Genomic DNA, 23,741 nt, shown 5'->3' with positions numbered 1-23,741 from the left:
AAGAGACATATATATATATATGAAATATATGAAGATGAGATGAATAAATTAAATTATATTGCTATAAAATTCTTATAATTTAATTGTAGTGGTATAACATGAATTTCTAAGTAGTCTATGATGAAAGATGCATATTTCCCAACAGAAAAGAGTTTTAAAAAGGTGTAGCTTTGAAACTAGCAGAGAATACAAAGCAACAACTACTAGTACTAACATACCCCAAAGTAAGCTAAAAAGGAGCAATACTATAAAAATCATAAGCCATAATTTATCATATATGCTAAAATACTACAGAATATTCTAAATACATCAATAATTGAATAAAATAATTGATTAAACACTCAAATTAAAAGGTATATATTTTCAGGCTAGATTTGAAAAATCAAAACTCTAACATATGCTCTTAAAAAAATCAAAGATGCGGATAGGTTATATCATGCCAACAACATGTATCAAAAAGCTCGTATGCTTTATGTATCTTAAAAAATTATTAAAAATCATAAAACAGTGTCACTGGAAAGTTACAAGTAGGATACTTTTTCACAATACTGAAGGGATCAGTTCATCAGAAATTCCAAAAGACTCTAATATGCATTTAACTATGAACAAAATTTCAAAAGATATTAAGAAATACCAAAAGAACCAGAGGAAAATATAGATGAATTTACAATCAGTAATTTTAACAATTCTCAGGAATCCATAGAAAAATCAGAGAGGAAATGGGCAAGGAGTAAAAGAGTTAAACCATACTGAATCAAATTAACATAGCTTATATTTTTATAACATTAGGCTAAAAAAATCAGAATGTAAATTCAACACAAAATGCATAGGTGGAGGGGAGTTTTATATTGGAAAACTGATTCAAAAGTATATACAGATTGTAAAGGGCACAAAATATTCAAAGCAGTTTTGGTGAAGAACAAAAACTGAAGAATTCTTACTACCTGATTTTAAGACTGACTATAAAACTACAGTAATAACAACCATGTGACTAGGAATAGGGACAGACACAGATTAAGGGAATTTAGAGAATGAAGCAATAGAGCTATACACAGTTGGTCTATTAATTTTTGACAGAGGGACATGAAGATTTAATGGTACAAGGAAAATCTATTTAACTGATGATGTTGGAGTACTGAAATTACATATGGGAAAATATGAATTTTGACCCCTGTTTTATTGCATTCAGAAGAATTAATTTGAAATGGTTCATGGACATAAGATAAATCTGTAAGTTCCTAGAAAAAAATAGTGGATACTGTCATTGTAACCTTGGAACAGGCAAAGTATACAAAAACATTAGCCATAAAAATATTTTAAAAATTATAAACTGTACTTTGTCTAAGTTAAAAACTTTTGTTCATCATGAAATGACCTGACAAGAAACCGGTGTTTACAAAGTTTTAAGAACTAATATAAACTGATAGTTAAAAGGCAAATGGCCCAATTAAAAAGTGGGCAAAGGATTTGAGTCACACAGGAAATTAACAAGTGAGAGTAAGCAAATGAAATATATTTTCACCATTATTCTGTATTAGGAAGATGCAAATGGAAATAAGAATACTACTACTTATCCATTAGAATAGGTAACATTAAACAGATTGACATCAACAATGGTAGCCAGGATGTGGAGCAACCAGAAGATTCATACATTATTAGGAAAATGTAAAATGGTACACACACTTTGAAAAATGTTGGTGATGTCTTGGAAATTTAAACAAATGCTTACTTAATTCTGTGACCCGGGATTTTACTCAGAGGAACAAAATTTTGCAGACAATTTTTAAATTTTTAATTGATATTTTTAAACAAAATGGTATCTGTTATGTTCAAATGTTTTATGATATTTATACAGATATTTATACATTGAAGAATGGCTAAATGGAGATAATTAGCATGAGTTACATTCATTCCTTTTGGAATGAGGATTCTAAAAGTCTGCTGTTGTAGTAATTTTCAAGATGATGATTATGCATTCTTATTAATTATAGTCTCCAGGTTGTACAAGAGACTTCTTGAACTTCCTGTTTACTGAAAGTTTGAATCTTTGACCAATGTCTCCCCAAGCCTTGCAACCCCTTCCCCTGATAAAAATTCTTCTATTCTTATCCTTTCAACTTTTTAAGATCTTTTCCTGACTGGCTTATTTCACTTAACACAGTGTCCCGCAGGCTCATTCATTTTGTTGCAGAAACAGAATTTCCTTCTTTTTTAAAACTGAATAGTATCCATGATATTTTATACCACTTTTATAGTAGCTTATCCATAATATCCCCAAATTAGAAATAACTCAAATGCTTATCAATGGAAAGATGAGTAAAAAAAAAAATGATACTGCTCACCAAAGAGAAAGAATGAAATTCTAATATCTCATACAGGTGAGTTTCAAAAACATGATGCTGAGAGAAAGGAACCAGACACAATCTTTTAGAAGAAAACAGATAGTTCTTATTGTGTAATATATCTATATGAAGTTCAAGAACTTCCATTGTAATATAAGATGTGTGGTGGGTTCTTATGGTTGTGGGGAGGAGGGATGGTTGACTAGAGGGTGACAAGGGGGCAATTTCCCAGATGGTGGATATGTTCTTACCTCAGTGGGTGGTATCCTTAGGAGTGTGTCTATTTGTACAAATTCCCTGAACTATATAAGTGAGTTCTTTATGTATCACTTGGGTATAAATCTTTCTTTAATCAAAAATATTTTAGAATATTCAGTTGTGCATTCCTTTTCGATTCTCTGAGAACCTGAATATTGGGGAGTTCACATTAAATAAAAAAATTATATGTTGTGTTGCAGATTTTTCACCTGCTGATTAGATTTTCTGTGCCTCATCCTCGTGGCCAGACACCACACTGGCAGTGATCATAAGGCCATTCTGAATCTTGCCCTTTTGTTTAAAAGGTTCTGAAGACACATTTCTTCCATCTTGTTACCCATTATAACCATTCTCTGGAACAACCAAGTAATTGTTAATAAATGTCTCGTGAATTCCTTAAAAGTAGGCAATGAGACTGTCTTCCTTTCAAGATCTGACTTTCCTTTTCTTTCATACTGAGAATTTGTGGCTCTTGGTAACAAACACACACAATCCCCAGTGCAGGTACACATACTGGTTATTAGGCCAGTGGTTTTTCAGACCAGTTATAGGCCCAAACCTGCTTACAGAAGAGACATGGGAAGCATTAATGACTGCAGAGAACCCATGATGGAGCACAAAATAGCACTACTGGAATCTCACCAAATAGAAGTCCCACTCATTAAATACCTTTGCAAAACCAATTATCTGGAATGCTTTGTTTATTGAATTTTCAAATAAACTGACAATATTTACACTTACACTTGCTAGGCTTGGTTATAGAATGGAAAGTACTTAATTTCAAGCCATGACTTGCAACACAGTTTATAATGCGGCAAATATCAAATATGCAAGATACTTGCTGGATTCTATTGAGAGTTCCAAAATGAGTGTTGCACGGTTTGTGTAAACATCACCATGTGAAAAGAGACATAGCTGTGTAAATGCCTGTAAGACCACGGTAAGGACCATCAGGTTGAGACAGAAGTTAGTTCATGAAAAGATCAGGGGAGGCTTCAGGGGAAATATTTTGTTTGACAAAAGCAGTATGTAGGGCTGGGATTGTGGCTCAGTGGCAGAGCACTTGCCTTGCATGTGTAAGGAACTGGGTTCGATCCTCAGTGCCATAAATGAATGAATGAATTAATAAATAAAGTAAAGGTGTTGTGTCCATCTACAACTGAAAATAATATTTTAAAGAAAAGCAGTATATATTTCTTTATTTTTACATATCTCCTTTTCTGATGAAAAATATAATTCAGATGTGTGGAAAATTTAGAAAATAAAGTCAGGTATAAAGACATACTAAAAACAACTGCAATCCTATCCAGAGTGCTTAGCCAGTTAATATATTAGATTCTATCTTTGTAATCTTCATGTTATATTTGTTGTTTAGATAAAATGATAAGTGTGCTTATATATGTACATATGTGTATCTAATCCAGACATATTTCATTGTGTTTATATTTCCTTTTAATGCTAAGCATATATCTGAGTCTAGGCATTTTCTGAGTCCCCATGACAAATATTGCATGAAAGGACAAAATAATGTGCATGTTCCTTCTCCCTACGTCTCCTGCTCTGCCACTGCCACTTTATCTGACTGCTTTGTTCTGTAGATTATCCTTTGCTGACTCCTCACTGCCTTCACTTAGCTACCTGTTTTCTGGGATCCCCGATTGTGTTTGCCTTAGTTGTGGACACAGAGACCTATTCCTCAATTTCTTGAAGTTGTCATGGAGACAAGACTGATCCATAAAATAGTGTAGAGTCAGGGTTAACAAGGAAATTAAACAGAAAGAAAATTTAACCTGGATTCTTGCTTTAGTCCCAGGTCTTTCCATAGGATCCCCTATTACACTCTAGTCCTTGGTGGATCCCAGTGCTGCTTTTATATATATATAAAAGTTATATATATATAACACTGGGATATAGTTATATGTATATAACTGTATTTATATATAATTGAATTTTTATAATATAATCATACTTATATAAAATTGTATTTCTTAATATTGAAGTTTTATACAATATCACTGAATTTTCAAATATATTAGGTATTTCTTCTTGGATCTAATATTATGTTAGGAGATAACTTTTAAAAACAATACAGTCTTATAGACTGCAAACCTTGATGACCTCCAATTTTTCCTTTGCATGATATGCCAGGGCACTTCTGTTTCCCAGAGTATGGTCCTCAAGGTCATTTTAGCTGGCTCCTGGACAAACACTTGGTTTCTAGAAATTTTGTATTTGATGTACTGGAGGAAAAAATACAACGAATACAAGAAACTCTTTGATTTCTTTGGGTATATATTCATTATTTTTTATGATGTACTCTTTTGAAGGGAAATCTTGCATTAGGCAACACAAAAAGTGACCAAAAATACAAAGGTGGCATGTCAAAATCTGTTTGGGAATATTATTCTTATACATAGAAAAACTGAAATGCCTCCCTTCATGTAGATGATGAACTCCTTCTTCCAATTTTTCTTTCTTAGACCTTGAGACCACACATCTCAGAATGCTCACATACATATGGTCCCCTGTGGATGCCATAGTCCTTGAAAGGGCATAAGAAGAAAGTTCCTGAAGGGTTGGGATGAGCCAGCAGGGCATGGATGGCCTCTTAAGAGGGTTGTAGGGCTCTAGAAAGGCTCTAGTTGTGTTGAGTCACTGTGACCCCTGTGGCTACAACTTATGGAACATGGTGGTGACAATGCTGGCCACTCAGTCTCTTCCCACTCTCTTCTGTGGTTTCCATGCTGTTCAGGTGAAGATGGTAGACCTACTTGTGCTCAGTTTCAGGGGATAGCTCATTCAATATCCAACAGCAAGGAAGCCCAGTGGGCAGCATTTGAACAATAAGAGAGGGGTAAAGCCGGAATGTGGTATAAACGAGAAGCCAAAATAAACTCTGAAGCTGGAGACTCTCACACATATAAAAACCTAAACAGAAGCCAGGGAGACCTCCTATGGAAGTGTGGGACAGTTGGTCTCCGGGACTTCTGTGTTCAGTGGCTTCCACACGCATTCATGAGCAAGCTGCTGGGGAAAACTGACCTTTTAGTTTTCGGATTCTCTTTAGTGAAAAGTGACGAAGCTGCATTTAAAGGATTGGTCTAGGAGTGCACGAGGATTACTCTATGATTTCATTTCAAGTATATTGCTATTTCTGGACAATAAAGAGGCACTGTCCTCCGTGCCCTTCAATACGCATCATAAAATGTCTCCTTTAATCTTTCCCCTGATATATCTCAAACTTCACAAAATGCTAAAGTCCCCCAAATATAACTTCCACTAGAGAAGAAAAAGTCACTGTAAAATGGAGAATTGATGGCAAATAAAGCATTGATCTGAAGTTGCCAGCCATAAAGTCTTGGCAAAATAATGTTTCTACTGAATTGTGTATTTTATGAGGGAGGAAAAAGCTGAGAGACGACACAGCTGTATATTGTAGATTGTGCTCACCTGCAATGATTCAGTCTGCTGCTTTTGGAAAATTCTAGCTTTGATGTATCCAAGAGCTGTGGTGTGTTCTTTTAAGGGGTCACTGGCATGAGAACAGAAGCTTAGGAAGCTGAACCTAAAACTAACTGAGGCCAGAGCAGATTCAGTAAAACAGTCACAGAAGAGACCCTGAGCCCTGTCCTGGGCCTCTTTATGTGCTCCAGACTGTCCTCGCCTGGTCTCTAACAGGCTGTTAGGACTTTGGGTTTCCCTGAAAGTAACTCTCAGAGCTTTCTGTATGGCAGAGCTGTTATTGGACCCATTGCCCATTTTTTATGCCATCTGAAATTTATATGAAACTTGATACTCTGAGACTCAGATTCCATCTCAGTCCAGTCTCTTTGTCCTGAATTTGGCAGAGTAGCACGTCCCATTCATACAGAAATATGTACACTCCAGACAGGTTGAAAGCAAGAGCAGTTTTATTCCACTTAGAATTTTACAAGATTTATCAATTCATTTTTCTATACTTGTATATTAAAAAAAAACTAAACTAGACATAGCTTTTCTACTAGAAAATTGAGTCTGTGTAGTATGTATGTGGGCATACTTATTGATGATACATCTTGTGGTGGTGGCTCACATGTTTATTGCAAAGAGCAAGATAAGATACTTATTTGTATCCATATTCCAAATGCATGTCTAGCCAAGTGCTTGGTATATTGTAGGTCCTCAAGAAATATTTGTTAAATCAAATTGAATTTAAAACAGGGCAAAGATTGATAAGGGAAGAAAGCAATCATAGCAGACATCTGAAGGCAACATAAGATTATCACTGGGCCATTAATTCAACTCTGAGCTTCCTAAATTCAGCTCACTATTCCTTTTATAAGTTGTTCAAGATTTAGTTGCTGACAAAAATAGAACAAATGAAACTTACCTTGAAAAGAAAAAGAATATAAAAATTATTTTAGCAAGCTTCACAGAAAGAAATGGTAAAATATAGTGGTTAGTATCCTTGACTTCTATTTATATAAAAAAAAGATGCAGAAATGCTTCTTGAAATGAACAATCCATAAGTACCCACTCTCAAAGCCAGAAGACACAAAACCAAGCCATATTTCAGTGATGGGATTTTCTGTGGATGAGTGATAATGTTGTCTAGGAATCCTCTGATTGTGTTATAATTTAATACTATACAATTTATATAATTTAAATGAATGGATTCCTATTAAATATCACATTTCAATACTAGTATACTTGTCAAGTTCCAAGGAATCTTGTGATTCTTTGCCATGACAAGTCATTTTTTTTTTCTGCTTAACAAAAAATATCCTGTAATTTCAAATCTCAACATGAAGAGGCAAGGTTGACCTCCGTGGTGGTGGTTTAGGAGCCTAGCTGTGTTCTTCCCAGGACAGAAGAACATAAGTGGATTTGAGTGCAAGAATGATCTGCAGAGGCAGTATTGGAGAGCTAAAGGGAACAAGTTAATGGCATTTATTCATACATAGAACAGTATAGATACTCAAAAATACATTTTCTGCTATTGTTTGATTTTAGTTTTTTTTAGAAAGTTATTGTGGATTGTTTTTATATTTCTTATAGATTTATTTTCAGAAAATATCATAAATGTGAAAAAAAGCAAGATAAAGGAATTGAATCTCATGGGGCAATGCTATTTTACATTGGAACAGAAATTTGAAAAACATGGGGAGGAGGTGAAACTTATCTTGGGAAGGTTGAAGGAAAACATCCCATTGCTTAAAAAACCCCAATCCTGCATGGCCTAGTCCTTCCCTGGATTCTCTCCCAGGTTATCAGCTTCCCCACTGTGACTCAGGTTCAGCCACATTGGTTTCTTGATGTCCCTCTAGCACAGCAAGGAGACAACAGTTCAGAATTTACCCTCACGTTTCCTTATGCTTTGATGAAAAACTGAAGGGGGAGCCTCAATGTATTTCTGTGGGACCCAGAATGCCTCTCTCTTGTGTGTACCCCTTACCATGTCATGCCCTGGGCTACTTCAGGATTCTGTAGAGGGTGGCTCCCAGTCCAGGTGTCCTCATCCGGTGCTGCCCCTCAACCTTGGGTCTCCCTGCCTCCAGAACCATGATCTGAGTAACCCTTTATTCTTTATAATTGCTCAATCTGTAGTGTTTGGTTGACCACAGAAAATAGACTAATAGAGCCATCAAAATTCTGTATGCTGAGAATACAGCAATGAACAAGACAGACAAATCTTTGTCTCCTTGGGTTGCATTTCTAGCAATCCTATACCCCAATGTCAATGTTCTGCAATAGGCAAGATCAGCTGGAGCATCAGGGGAATTAAGCTAATACATGTTTTTGTCTGATCTGCAGGACTATATCACGTTAAAAAAATCCTTTCTAGCTTTGGCTAGAACAATATACACCATATTAGTGTTTGGTATGATTTGTGTAATTCCATTTGAAGCTAAAACTCTTGTGTGTGTGTGTGTGTGTGTGTGTGTGTGTTTGGAGAAGAGAAAGTTTTAACAGAGTTAGGAGTATATTTGAGGACTTCCTCATGGAAAAATTGAAGACAAAGATACTGGAATACTTGCTTTTAATTTCCTAGGGGGATATAATTAAAGGTGGACAATGGTAAAATATAGAAGTTGGAATAACTTGCACGGGGAAGGAAATTGACTAACCCATTAAATGTGTCACTATGGACTCTGCAACCATTTATCAGGAGCCACCACTAATTTTTATGGAAATAAAATCCAAACATATTCAGTTTTGTCAGCAACTTAATGTTAGCACACAAACACTGGTTGTTTAGCCCTATAAGACAGCACATATTAAATACAATAAGATAGGTACTGAAAATGCTATTCCAGGAAGCATTTAGAAAGTTCTCTATGCCTCCTGTTTGAAAATTTTTGAGGTCACCATCTTAGACTCAGGGGATTGTACATTTCCTGGAATAACAAAAAAGAAAAGGAGATATTTTTAATTATTGCAATTAACATCTTCAAAAGAGCATGAAAAAACAAGATTAATTTCAACTGATTGAAACCTTAAATTTTCACAGTTCAACATGAGGGAAACTATATTTGGTTTATAAATTTAGCAGACTGGCATCCAGAGGAGAGAAAATAAATATGTCCCTTGGTGTGGTGTGTCCATTTACCTGCCAACATCTCCTCCATTCCTATCTCCAGCCAGGCCCAGACGTCCTGCTGGGCTTCAGCTCCATGTGCCAGTTCTTTCTTCCTCCATGGACTCCCAGATATAAGATTTCCAAAGTGGAGTCCTTGGCCTCCATCTCCCTCTCAGCCTTGTCAATCAATATCCTTAAAATTTTTTCTACCTGTAATCTTGTTTCCATCCAGTTACTAATTACAGGAGCCTAAGAACCTCACACTCTGCCTCCCTGCTTCAAACCTATCACTAAATCTTTTAGATTCTGCCTCCAAATAGCTCATAAATGAATTTGGTTTTCTTTGTTCCCATTGTCCCTAGCCTATGATAAGCCAGCACTTCCTACTAGACCCCAGCAATGACCTGCTCCTCTTCCTCTTGTTCTCCACACAGCATCCATGGGGATGATTTTTCAAAGAGTAGCTTAAGTCTGATTTCTGACTTGCCCCACTGCCATGAAGATTGTATGCTGGGTCCACAGCAGAGCCTGCTCTGACTCCTGCCTCCCACTCAAGCCCAGTCTTCTATTGCAGCCACACTGCAATACAGGCAAAGCCCCCATGTCCTTTATAGAGCTTTCCCTATGAGATTCCTTCAAGTTAAACTTTGCCAGTTGGTCTCCCTTCCCATCTATTAGGGATCAGTGTAATGTGTCTTTTCAAAAAGAAGTCTTCTCTTTTTATTACCACCTAAATTCTACCAGTTATAAGCCTTGTTTTTGTCCAACATGGGATTTTTCATAACTTATAGCTATATGAAAATTTAGTGTTCTATTTGTACCTGGAGAGATCTCTGTGTACAGGAACTGTCTTTGTTTTCTCACTGTTTCATACCTAGCCACTCACAGAATGCCTGAGTTATGCTAGATATTCAGTGAATGTTTTTTGAGTGAATGAATGAGAAGTTTGGAAAGGAGAAGGTAATGGTTTTGCTGTATGTTTTTTTCTTCTTTTCTTTTTCTTTCTTTCTTTCTTTTTTTTTTTTTTTTTTGAGACAGCATAATACTTAGTTGTTTAGGATTTCATCAAGTTGCTAAGACTGGCCTCAAACATGGGATCCTCCTGCCTCAGCCTCCTAAATCCCTGGGATTGTAGGCATGCACCACCACATCTGGAAATTTATCTGTATTCTAAGACACTGTTTTCCTAATTATGTTAATATGTGCTGTCTTATAGGGCTAAACCAGTGTTTGTGTACTAACATTAAGTTGCTGACAAAACTGAATATGTTTGGATTTGATAATTTCTCTCTTGTTAAGAAAATATTTTATTTTTGGGGAACTGGTGATTGAACTCAAAGCTACTCAAACACTGAGGCACATCCCCAGCCCTATTTTGTATTTTATTTAGGGACAGGGTCCTGCTTAGTGCCTTGCTTTTGCTGAGGCTGGCTTTGAACTCACAATCCTCCTGCCTCAGCCGCCTGAGCCACTGAGATTAGAGGCATGTGCCACTGCACCTGGCAGGAAAATATTTTTAGATTTTATTTAGGGCCTTCTCACCTCTTACCCATGGTTGCTGTAAATTGCCTTTTTGTTTCATGAGGCAGTGACTTTAGTGTGATGACTACTCAGGTGAAGACAGGGTCACAGATGCATTTCACAGTAAATGGGGCCAGAATGTCTTGGTTCAGTGGCTTTGCCAGAAAGATCCCTGATGATGGGCTTTAAAACCATTTCTTCACTGGTCGTGTGGGTCTGCCTCCCAGGGAGACTGAGAGGCCTCTCCGCCTTTTCCTCTCAATGAAATCTCAGGATTGAAGGCACAGGTGATTCTCAGATTTCACCACTACTTGTTCTCCTTCAAAACCAATAGCCTATGCAAGATTGATATTCACACTACTCTTTGAAAAACATTTAATTGTGAATTTAGGAATTGATATTGACTCAAGAAAGGAAAGTTTGTCTCTATTACCACAAATCTCCTTGCTTCCTTTATCAAGCAGACTTTGATGAGAATGTTCACATATGGTATATAAAATGAATTTTTTAGTTACTCTTAGAAGCATGGCATAGTTTTAACAGGATATGACCAGAGAAAGGCTTATTTTTATTGCACTTGCCACATTTTCTCTTCTTTAAAAAGAAGGAGTATTTATGCCACATTTTTTAATCTATTCATCTATTGAAGGGCATCTAGATTGGTTCCACAATTTAGCTATTGTGAATCGTGCTGCTATAAACATTGATGTGGCTGTGTCCCTCTAGTATTCTGTTTTTAAGTCCTGGAATATTACTCAGCAATAAAAGAGAATTAAATCATGGCATTTGCAGGTAAATGGATGGATTTAGAGAAGATAATGCTAACTGAAGTTAGCCAGTTCCCCAAAACCAAATGCTGAATGTTTTCTTTGATGTTAATAGGGTGATTCACAGTGGGATTGGGAGAGGGAGTATGGGAGGAATAGAAGAACTCTAGATAGGGTAGAGGGGTGGGAGGGGAAGGGAGGCGGCATGGGGTAATTAATGATGGTTGAATGTGATGATCATTATTATCCAAAGTACATGTATGAGGATATGAATTGGTGTGAATATACTATGTATACAACCAGAGATATGAAAAATTTTGCTCTATATATGTAATAAGAATTATAATGCATTCGCTGTTATATATAAATTAAAAATATTAAAAAAGAGTATTTTGTTACTAAATTCTCAGCATATTGTTGGTTAAAAATAAATGATCTTTTAAAAATTTATGGGCCACATTGAATTCTAATGTCCTAAATTACAAATGTGACAAATGGTGGTTCTTACAGCATGGACCTGAAATGTCCCCAAAAGGTCTACATGCTAAATTTGGGGTTTTAAAGCCACCTGTGGTGCAACATTGGGAGGTGGTACAACATTTAGGAAGTGGGTCTACTAGAAGGAAGTTAGGTCATTGGGGGTGTGCCCTTGAAGGGGACACTGGGGTCCTGGACCACTCCTCTTGTTTTCTTTGCCATGGGTGATCAGCTTTGCTCCACCACATACAACCACAAAGATGCACTTCCCACAGACCTAAACCCAGTAGTGCCAACTGATCCTGGAGCCACTCCTCTAAAACCATGAGCCAAAGTAAACATTTCCTCCTATTAAGTACTTTATATCAGGTATTTTTTCCCAGTAACAGAAAGCTGACCAATACCATTGGAATATTTTAAAAATATGATCAGAAAAAGAACCATTTTCTTTTCTTTGGTACAATCTGAGTAGCTAAAGAGTTTCCACTTCTTGGAGCAGCTGTACCGTGTTGGTGTTGTGGTCTGCAGGCAACATGTGTGTTCCCAGCTCCATCCCGTTCTGTATGTGTGTGTGTGGGGGGATGAGTGTGGTGTATATGGGAGTGTTTGGGTGTGGGTGTGCATCTACAACTACACAATAAAAATGAAAGAAAAATGATTTTCAATAATCTGAAACATGATCATATTATTCTAATTCAAAGTAGACAAGAAGAACCCTTGTTGAACACATATATAAATAAAATTGTAAAGGAGAAGCAACAAGTGATCTTATAATTCCCCTGATATGTCACTTATCTGTGTCTGGGGAACTTAGTGAAATACAGATCATACTGACATATCCACTCAAATAAAAAAGCAAAGGCAGACTTCTGTAAAAAGTTTGATTTCTAATTATAAAAAGTGAAAATCATGGTCAATTTTAACCTATCATTAAAATATTTAATTCTAATAATTTAAAAGAAAAAGTCATGAAATTAAAAAATATATATAGATGGGATAGCTAAGAGATTTAAAAGTATTCTATCCAGCTATAATAACTCAATAATGATGTTTAGGGATTATCTTATATTTCAATATTTAAATGTCAGATGGGAAAATTCATTTCATTCAAACTCTTCATAAAGTTGAAAGGAGCCACAGTCAGCAGCAGATGTTTTGAGCACACGTGTGTTCAATGAAGCAGGGAAGCACATAGAGTGTTTTGGCACATTGAATCATTTCTGTTTTTTTTAATTTTAATATTTTTTAGTTGTTGATGGACCTTTATTATTTACTTATTTATATGTGGTGCTGAGAATCGAACCCAGTGCTTCACACATGCCAGGCAAATGCTCTATCACTCATCCATTCTTAAATGTGTACTTTGTTTTCTTTTTAGATAGATCCTTCATTTCATGAACCATTATGAAGATAAATTGTAGTTTAAAAAAAGTATACTAAAAGAAAACAAAACAGGAATATTACAAGAGTAGTAAGCAGCAGACTACCAAACCTCATAAAAAATAATGATTTTATAAGTACCCGAGTATATTGGGCAATACTCTATTTTTGGATATATTTAATGTAGTCAAAGTATCAATTGTCTGCAATCTATCACGGTCCTCTCTTACCCACAGAAGGTACATTCCAAGACTCCCAATGGATGTCTGAAACTATAAGTAGTGTAAAACTTCATACGATAGTTTTTTTTTTCCCCCATATACACACATACCTATGATAAGGTTTTATTTAGAATAGGTCATAGTAATAGAGTAACAATAAGTAATAACACTGTAGAACAGTCCTAACAATTTACTGTGATAAACATATGTGAATGCAACTTCTCTCTTGGAATGGCTTCTGCAGTACTGACTCCAATTAGCTGTGAATAACTGAAACCATGGAAAGCAAAGCACAGATAAAGAGTGATGGCTGTAATTCATAAGTGAAATTAGATAAAATCCAAAGAGGGAACTTGGTTCATTCAGATAAATCATTCTAAAGTTCATTTGATAGAAACAATAATTTTAAAAAATCAAAACATTAAAAAATTACAGGTGACATCTCTGTAGCTAATGAAGACATATTTATAAAAAACAAGTTTAACAAAAACTCACTTTTTTTTTTTTAAGATTTGGCACAAAAATAGACAAAATAGTTTTCCCAGAAATAATTATTTATATTTTGGAGTTTAATCAATGTCAAAGGAAGTGTTGCAAAATAATGAAGATAGGAGAAGATTACTTTAATAACTGATATTATTAGAAATTATTACTATAAGCAGCCAATTTCTGCAGAAAGATGATTCTACTTTTTAAGATAGAGAAATCAGAAAGGAAAAGATCTTTGATTCCATGAAAAGTAAAAATTTGTGACAAAAACTAAAAAGGCAAGCAAAAAATTAATATTGCCAACAACAGTAGTTGTAAAGAAGTGTTCATAACATTAATAAGAGAAATATTAAAATTCAGTAAATTAATACTCTAAGCTGTTCACTGTGACATTCCTTTAAAACACTTAAAAACAGGAAATGAGGCAGTCATAACCAATAAAGGAATACTCAACTAATCTTAGAATGTCATCTTGATAGAAAATATGCAGCCCTTTCGGATGATCCTATAGAAAATTAGGTAGCCACAAAGAAACATGTTTTGGATGTAAATGCAGAACACAAACAACATGCACTATTATTATAATAGGGTAAATTCTAAAAATATCAGAAGGGAATATATACACATTATAAAAGTTATGTAAAGGCAATGGGGTGTTTTGCTCTATTTGAAAAATTTTGTCCTCAGTTTTAAAAATTAAGGATAAGATTTGAAAGTTTAAAAATAAATTTGGAAAAAAGTTCTTTTACTCTAAAAGTACTAAGTCAATAAAAATAATTATAAAAATTTATCATTTTTTATTTCTTCTAAAAGATTTTTACCATACATCTAAATATAATTTCTTACATTTGAGTATCATGTTAAAATTATTTCCAAATATACATTTTTATTATGTTAGAAAATACAAATGATATTTTTAGGAATGGGTGATAGAACTTTTTAAATGTATTTTTAACTCTAAGAGAATAACCATTTTTATTTTCCATTAAACTAATATCCTACAATATTATCAAATAGATTATTTAGGATTTTCTTGTAGAGTGTAATCGGTATAAAATGTAATTATTGCCATTGTCTTGTTCAGACTTTTACAAAACGAGGACCTCCTCTCAGAACCTACTCCCCGTGTAGACTCATCTTGTTATTCTGGGTGAGGGCCAACCCTACAGTCTCCTTTGGGGTCTACTTTTACCTGCTGTATATCTTCAGTGTCATTCAGCTTATCTGAATAGAAGAGAACTGTAAAAATGGACTCTGGCTCCACCTGTTCTCCTTTTCTTCTTCATGTTTCGTACAAGTCATGGGATTCCTCTAGGTGCTGGGCCAGAGGAAAGTGCTGTCTGCAGAGTTTTGGAGCTGGGCTGACTTTCTTTTGCACACATGAATTTGTCAGAAACTAGGTGAGGGAGTCTAAGCCTAATTTGTAGGGTAGTGAGTCAGAGAGAAGCCAAATGCAGAAGGGTGTTTGGGAAATAAAATAAAAAATCGAATTCAGATTTGGAAACTAGGAAATGAGACTCAGAAGAAACACATTGAATCCAACAAAGGAGGATAGGTCTAGGGAGAGTTCAAGAACCTTTACTTATGGTTTCATTGATTTCACAAAAAAGAACTTACTGATTGCCTACTCTGGGCACAGGTTACACAGGTCTGGGGACAGAGCAATAGGTTGTGAGAGCCTGCAAAGGGTTTGTGCTTTGAGTGAATAAGTAGTTAAATTTTCTATGTAAGGTAGGTTGTGCAAATGTGGCATTGACATGGTTATATATGTATTGTGATGGCTTCTATTATTTTAAGAAAAGTTAAGATAGCACTAAAATTTCATGTTAGGAATGGGGAAGAAGTTTTTTTGACATAAAATATAGTGTCCATCTTATACTGCCTTGGAAAGCGTGCTGGGAACCTCCATATTTCAATGATATAATTATCATCATTTTCTGACAATGTCTAACATACTAGAATGTGAATATTTACATATGCACTATTGCAAAAAGGCCTTTGCAATTCCTGACTTTCTAGGAACTTTCTTCTTTTCTCTTTCAATGAATACATTCCAGAAAAGCAGTGTTGTAGGTCAAAGGCACTTCCCTGGGATATCCTTTACAATAAGATATGCCAGTCAAATAGGGAGGGGAATGGTGGTTCATGATCCTCAGCCTGAATTACATCAGTGCCTCATGAGAGATTATCCAGAACAATACAGGTTGAAAGGAGAAACTTGAAATCATAGACTCACACTGAGACATCCATTTAAAGAGATGAACTAGACACTTAGATGGATAAAGGCTTTGGCATTCCATATTGTTTAGCAGTTTAAGACCTAAGGAAGATGAAGTCAAGCTAACTACTCTTCTTCATTTTTGGTGACTCGACTCTTTAAAATACTTAGTGTACACTTGGGAAGTAATTAAGAATTATGGCATCTTAAAGTGCTGCCCATTTTAATTCTGTCATATCCTCCCCTGCCTGTGTGAACTATTCTGAGTACTTTCTTGGTCAGCCTCTGATCAAGATTTATGGTTTTACCTTTTAAATATATTAGCTATCTCTCCAAGCCCTGACTCACAGTGATGACACAAATGGTGGTGACAAGAACTATATCCACAGTTCTGGATGACTTATTTCTCCAGTAGGAGCATTTCACCTTTCTCCTTCCTGTCACTTTCCATTGAGAGTAGGAGAGGTTGGGGGAATATAAAGTTAACTCTCACCCCTGAGGATTATGAAGTTGAGCTAATTACTCTTCATTTAAAATAGTCACCTATTAAAAAAAATGGTCAGTAGTACACGGAGGGGATCCTGAGGCTTGCACAGTTGGGAAAAAATGTGTGATTCACAAACTTTTAATTTTACTGAATACTTATGGAGCAAACAGAGCTCATCAGCCATGTTTTCTAAGAAGAAAAAAACCACTTTATTGTGAAAGGTATGTTTTATGAAAATATATAAATGATATATGATATAAATTAATAATAGCCTAGCTTACATATAGCATTATTAGCCTGCATTTTCAATGGAATTCATCTCATTGAGCTGATCTCACCGTGCTGTGGAATAAACATGACAGGCACAAGCCAATCATCAGATTCTATAATGAGGGTACCCAGGTGTAGAGAGTCTGTGCCAGTTGCTTGGAGCAGAGAACTAGCCAGGAAGATCTCCATGAAGGAGACTCCAAGTTGGCACAAGTATGCCATGTTGAAAACAAAACCTAGGAGACAAAAAGGGAAAAAAAAAGGAGTTTGACTTTCATGTTATCCTATTTCACTTTTGTATCTCCGACCCTTTAATAAAGTCTCTGTATTGAAAATTGACCTCAGCAGAGCCAAAAATAATTGAACCAAGAGCCTTTGCTTGGTCCAGAGCTGTGATGATGACAAGAGCAGAGAGGCTTGTGCAGCAGGAGGCACTGAGAGTTGCCCATGGGGAGCAGGGTGCAGGACCAATACCATGGTGCCTGCTCACCTGCCTCACCAAGCTTCTTCCCCTTGGAAACCTTAGGAGATGCAAGTCCATGTTTTGTGCAAGGACCTTTCTGGACACCATCTGTGTTCTCCTTGGCCACCCTGGCTCCACCCACATCCTACATGCTACTGGGAATTTCTATGCTCTTAAATCTTGTACTCTGTTCTATGAATCCCAGCTCCCACAACTCAACTTCTCAAACTCATTGTGATGTCTACAGCACATCCCTGTCACCTTTTTTCTTCCTTCCAATTTATTTACTACCCTTAGGATTTTTCCCCCTTTCTATATAAAATAGTCCTCATGAATCCATATTTTAATTATTCTGATGTCAGTTATTTCAGTGCTCTTTACTGATACACCATACTTGCCCTGCAAATTCTTATCCTTAAATGAATCTAGCCGCCCCTCTGCATTCAGGTTTTTGTTTAATGTGAAAAGAATAGCACAGTTGTATAGTTTGTTGCTGATATACAATTGCAGTCTACAATTAGTTAGCTCGATGCACACAACTTTTAGGGGAATTATCTTCTTCTTATGTAAGAGTTTGTGTTCCTAAGCTGGAGAGCGATTATTCCAAATCTTAATGAATCACTCTAAGTCCTTATATTACTATCATGTCCTCTTGCACTTAAAAAAAAAAAAAGGCTTGAGCTGTCTACTATTCACACACCTCTGGAGGCATCTACGTGCATAGTCCTTTTGACCTCTTTTCTGGTAGTGGAGCCTCATTGTAATTTTAATGAGCATCCCTGATTATTAACATGACTGAGAGGCTTTATATATTTACTGACACTCTGATTTTTCGTTTTGTGTGTTGCCTGTTGGTAAAAGGTCTTTTGCTGATTTTTCTACTGGATTGCTTTTTAGAAGAAACAAACTCACAATCTGTTCTTCATTGGTTACAGGTGCAAGTTGTTCCACACTCATCTATGCTCTAAGTATTTATTCCCATGTGTGGCTTGCACCTTTACTCTCCTAATTGCTTTTCTCTTTCCTATATTGTCATCCTCTTCATTTTCCTACTGTCTCCTTCATCTGACTTTTTATAGATGTGAATCTGTTTTCTTAAATCTGTCTCTGCTTGCCATCTCTAATTCCTCAATTCTAATTTTCTCCTGAAACAGACGGAATCTTCTTTTATCCCCCTCATTCTTCTAAAGATGGCCTTAACAAAGGATTTCTCACTGGCAGATGACAAATATTTTTAGTTTCTAAAAAAATTTATTCGTCTTTGAAATTCCTGATGCACTTTCCACTGCTGATGACTCAGGTGTCCCTGACACTTTTCATGCATGCCGACTTCCCTTTTCTGACTCTTGACTCATGTTTTCCCAACATTTATCCAGCCTCATGGAATCTTCATTCAAGTGGTGAAGACTGACCCTGGAGAAGGGGAATGTGACTCAGGACCCAAAAGAGAAATATTGGGGCTTTGTGGAAATAAGAGGGACCCACAATAGGTCTTGGGAATGTGGAAGGCTTCTTTAAGGAATGATGTCCATGCTGAGACCTGAAAGATAAAAATGAATTGACCAGAATGGGGAGAAAGAAGAAAATTGCAGAAGGAGACCAGGGTGGCCCTGGTCAACTTACCACATGGTATAAGATTACATTTTCCTCTCTTGTAACAAGAGCTCACTGGAGACAGTCTTGACTTATTCTTTGTGGTATTGACTATCCCTGGTGATGTGGATCTATACTTAGAAAAGAGTAATAAATCACTGAATAACTACATGAATGCATATATGATGCTTACTTTGAATCACACTGGATCTTTATGATGTTTGTCTCTTTATGAAATTTTGTATGACTTTGCTGTTTGTAAATACACTTTGGTGTTTTAAAAACTTTCAGAAAGAGCACAGGTCTAGAGGGCTGCAAACATTGATAAACACCACTGTCCACACTCTATAATTCTTGTAGTAATTTACTTGCAATTTTTTTCTACAAACAAATTAGTTTTAATCTTTCCCTTGTACAGAAGATTTAGAAGATCAATACACTTGAACTCTGGAGCCTGGCCATTTGTTCAAAGTCATTAATAGTCCCTAAAGAATAACCTGGTTCCACTTGACCATAGAAACTGAGTCACAAAATGTGTCCTGTGCCATACTTCTCCATGAGTGTCTTCAAACATCCTTTAGGCAAAGTCCCTTATTGATCCAGTGACTTCTGTATGCAGACACTGCAATGTGTCTTATTAATGTTATCTATTCTAAAACTTCAAGGAATTCTATATGGGAGGCATTTTAGAGATTAGTAAGCTAAGATTCAGAGAAGTTAAGTAAATAGTCCCAGATCATATGGCTAGCGATGAGGGGGTTGAAACCTGAGCTGATGTAGGTCTAACTCCACAGCTTTGCCATGACACAAATCTTTCCAAACACTGCACTGTTGTTTTCTCTGCCTGGCTCTCTAAACTTTCATTTGGTCTTTTAGAGACTGCAATATTTAAGGAGAGTTAACTGGATTTAATCTCTCTTCATTCGTTTTTTATTTATTCTGCAAAATATGTGTGGCCTCATATGATTGTGTCATGCCATGTTATTGAAATTTTATGAAGAAGAATATCACACAGTTCCCATTTTCAGCGAACTCACAGATGACAGGAATCAAATCAGGAGATGAGCTGCAGTTGGGGGAAAGAAAAACTAGGGACGTTCCGGATGAGGGAAGCACAGGGATCCAGCAGGAATCCTTGGATTAGTAGGTGTTTGATAGGTTCCTCATGTTTACCAATACTCATCCAGGGGCCTTTAATATAATATTCATGTGCTGAAGAGTGCAGCTAGACTTACCAGGCAAAAAAAAGCAAGTGACTTAAGCTTCAAGGTGCTGTGGCTCAGCCTGCAGTGACTGCAACTCTCAGAGGCTCACAGTTTGGACCTGTGACTCTAGCTTCCTCCACTGACTGTGTGAGCAGCAAAGCTGACAGCTGGTCAGAAAGGACTCTGGCATGGTGTGAAGAGCACCACGCTGCTGCTAGCTTCTGTCCCAGCACTTCTCCTAGGGGCTGGGCACATGTCCCTCCACCAAAGACAAGATGTGAAAGGTATGAATGCTGTTTTCATAAGGCAGACACATCCCCATCATCTGATAGCTGGCTGGATTGCTTTTCTATGAGGTCTGGGCCTCCCTAAAACAATTTATGACCTCTCAGTAAGTTCCCAGGAAGGGGTGGGACTGGGGGAGTCAGAGCAGAATCTTGCTTAAGTCACTTCACTAGTCCTTCCTATGGCTAAACTTGAAATAGAACTGAAGCTGTTCAACTTGAACAGGGGAATGAGAAGATACTCAGATTTCTCGATTCACTATCTTTCTGCATCTCTCTCTTTCTCTGCATTTCTCTGTGTTCTCTGTGTCCGTCTCTGTCTCTTACACACACATGCACACACATATGCATAAACTCTGTGGATGTTATTGACCTTAATCTGACAAAATATTAAGAAAGGAAAAGGCAACTCAAAAGTTAGTCTTTCCAATTTGAGTAAGGCTTTTAAAGTAGCATATAAAAGAGCAATAACAGTAGATAGAGATATTACCTTGCACACAAACAAAATTAAAATCAAACCAGGGAAGTCAGTAGGGTCTTCACCTTTTGGTTTCATGTCAGAAAGCCTCACTGATACCTTTTGTAATTCTTGGTTTACAGCAGTGGCCACCGAAAAGTCGCCCGAATGCTACTTCTTCATTCTGAGTGCTCTCTCACTTTCTAATTACCCTACAAGGCTTCACAGTGAATAAAAACATGTTCATCTAGAACTGCCCCCATCCATGCTCAGAATTCTCAAGTGAAGCTATTCACTGAGGCATGGCTTGGCAGTGTTTTCTATTTCAGGTTCGCCAAATGGGTAAACCAGGGCATTCATGTGGGTTACCTATTCATAAGGAAGAAAGCCCTTCTCTATCCTTGCTCATTAATCTCTTCTACTTCCCTAAACCACATGAATTAAAGACACTCTTTCTTCTTTCATCAGCTGGGTTCCAAACTCCTCCTGCATCCTTTAATCAAAGTGAAATGTACAGGTCAGTATTTCAGAGTAGCCTCTGTTTCTAGTGCTATTCAGAAAAATAATTAAAGTTTATTACAGGAAAGCTATTCTCCCTTTATTTTCCCTTTAGAGGATGACTGAATAACAAGGAAAGTGTAAACATTAATTTAAAAATAGCACTTTAACATTATGATTTGTTATGGCAATGGACTAGCCCAAGTTAGTGACCATAGGGATGTTAGTATCTCAGCTGGAGATTTGGAAGTTATTTCTTGCTTTTGTCAAAATGCTAGGCCGAGAAAGTACTCAATAAATATTAGGGTTTTTTTTTTTTTTTTTTTTGTACCAGGGATTGAACTCAGGGGCATTTGACCACTGAGCCATATCCCCAGCCCTATTCTGTATTTTATTTAGAGACAGGGTCTCACTGAGTTGCTTAATATCTCGCTTTTTGCTGAGGCTGGCTTTGAACTTGCAACCCTCCTGTCTCAGCTTCTGAGTTGTTGGGATTACAGGTATGCACCACCATGCCAGACTTGCTATATAAAGAGAAAATCCTAACCCCTACATTGTTTCAGAATACTGCTAAAAGTTGATCTCTAGAGAAATTGTTAGAGTTTATTTTCTTGGTAAACAACCACATGCACATAATATTGACAGAGTTTTAACTGGTCATAAAAATATTATTTAGGGCATCTGTGTCGAAAGATTCATGTTTTATGTTTGCTCACCATCTCTGATGGTTCTTTCTGGAAACTGCATTTTATAGGGTTTGAACCGTTAACTCCTTCCCAATTGTGTCACTCAGGAACACAAAGATATATTAAAAGTTCATGTTGCACATCACCTGAGCTGCATCCCTGAGCTCTAATGGGTGGAGTCAGTGTACGTCTGGTAGCCAGCTCCCTAGTCATGGTTTTGGATTCCATGGGACTTTTAAAAGCAAGCTATAGAATTCAAACAAGTAGAGACAATTAGGAAACTGTGCTCTCCAGTGGCTGATTTACTGTTTCTTTTTAAAACAGTTGCCCTCTTTGGTTACTGATTCTGTGACAATTAAAATGAAATGTGTGAAACTGTAGACTGGTCCCTGGAAATGCCTAATCACCCTGGAAATGCTTCACAGTGTGAGCAAAGCTCCCCATTCTAATTTGCTGAGGATTATCACAGGACTCTTGAAAAATAGCCAATGACTGAGGATCTAATTTCCAGTTCGCTCATTTCTTACCTCATGTATTTCTAAGATTTTTCCCCAAAAAGTTACTTGCTAATAACACATTGCTATATTTCAAAGGACCCAAGTGAGCTTTATTTGAGCCAAATCATACTAATGGCAGAATAGATTGCCTTAAAATTAGTTCCCTTTTTGGAATTATAGGTTAATGTGGTAAAGGTATTTGAATATGTAAGATAGACACTATGAAAAAATATATTTGACTTAATCAGATAATAACATTGACAGGCACTCCACTTTATTGTTTTTTTTTTCTCAAATTGGACATGATGCATCTTAAGTAGCAATGAATTTAGTTATTGAAAAATTTAACTTGAAAAATAAGATAAGTTTCAAAAGTTTCAAGTGAATTGTGGGAATTGTTTATCTTTAAAAACACATATTGAAAATATTGCCTATTTCATAAAAGAACTATATAGCCCCTAAAGCCCATAACCTGGTGTCATATTTTAGTATTATATAAGATAACAAATGCATAGAATAAAAGTTCCCAATTCAGATTGTAGAAGTTGTTACAATACTACAGGTTTAATTTCCAAGGGAGTATTTAACAATCTTCTATTTCTAATTTCAGTTTCTTAAAAATGTGATTAGAACTGTCTTTTTAAAACATTACCAGCTTTTGGATTACTAAAAAAAAAAACAAACAAACAATAAAAAAAAAGCGTTACCAGGAGCAAAGAAGTAGAAAATGGAATAAGATTTCATCCTGTCCCTAAAGACCCATGAGGACCTGGGCAAGTCACCATTTTCATATTTAAATTGAAATAGGACAGACACAGCCTCAGCAGAAATACATCCTAAGGAGTCCTGTGAGGGGCTGTGAGTCTGTCTAAATTCATTAGGATTAGCCCCCATCCTTCAGCAGGGTGCCCGGCAGGAAGGGAACCAATGGAAGGAATTCTCAGAGCGCTGAGCCCCAGTCAGGGGATAGGGAATGGTAGTATAGTTTGGTGGAAGTGTTCTTTGTAAAGCTCCAATTCACTTTCTTCTGAGCTTAGAAGACGTATTCTCTTGTATAATTCTAAGTTTT

General features: G+C 36.4%; 1 protein-coding gene across 2 annotated transcripts in view; it reads left to right on the top strand.

Annotated features, from left to right (window-relative positions):
* Nucleotides 1-23,741, top strand: part of Nkain3 (sodium/potassium transporting ATPase interacting 3) — a 601,416-nt gene that overhangs the window by 27,693 nt on the left and 549,982 nt on the right. The gene's annotated exons all lie outside the window — the stretch shown is intronic.

This window comes from Marmota marmota, unplaced genomic scaffold (assembly GCF_001458135.2).
Source record: "Marmota marmota marmota unplaced genomic scaffold, marMar, whole genome shotgun sequence".
Classification (NCBI taxonomy): Eukaryota; Metazoa; Chordata; class Mammalia; order Rodentia; family Sciuridae; genus Marmota; species Marmota marmota.
This window is presented reverse-complemented; position numbering and strand designations above follow the sequence as displayed.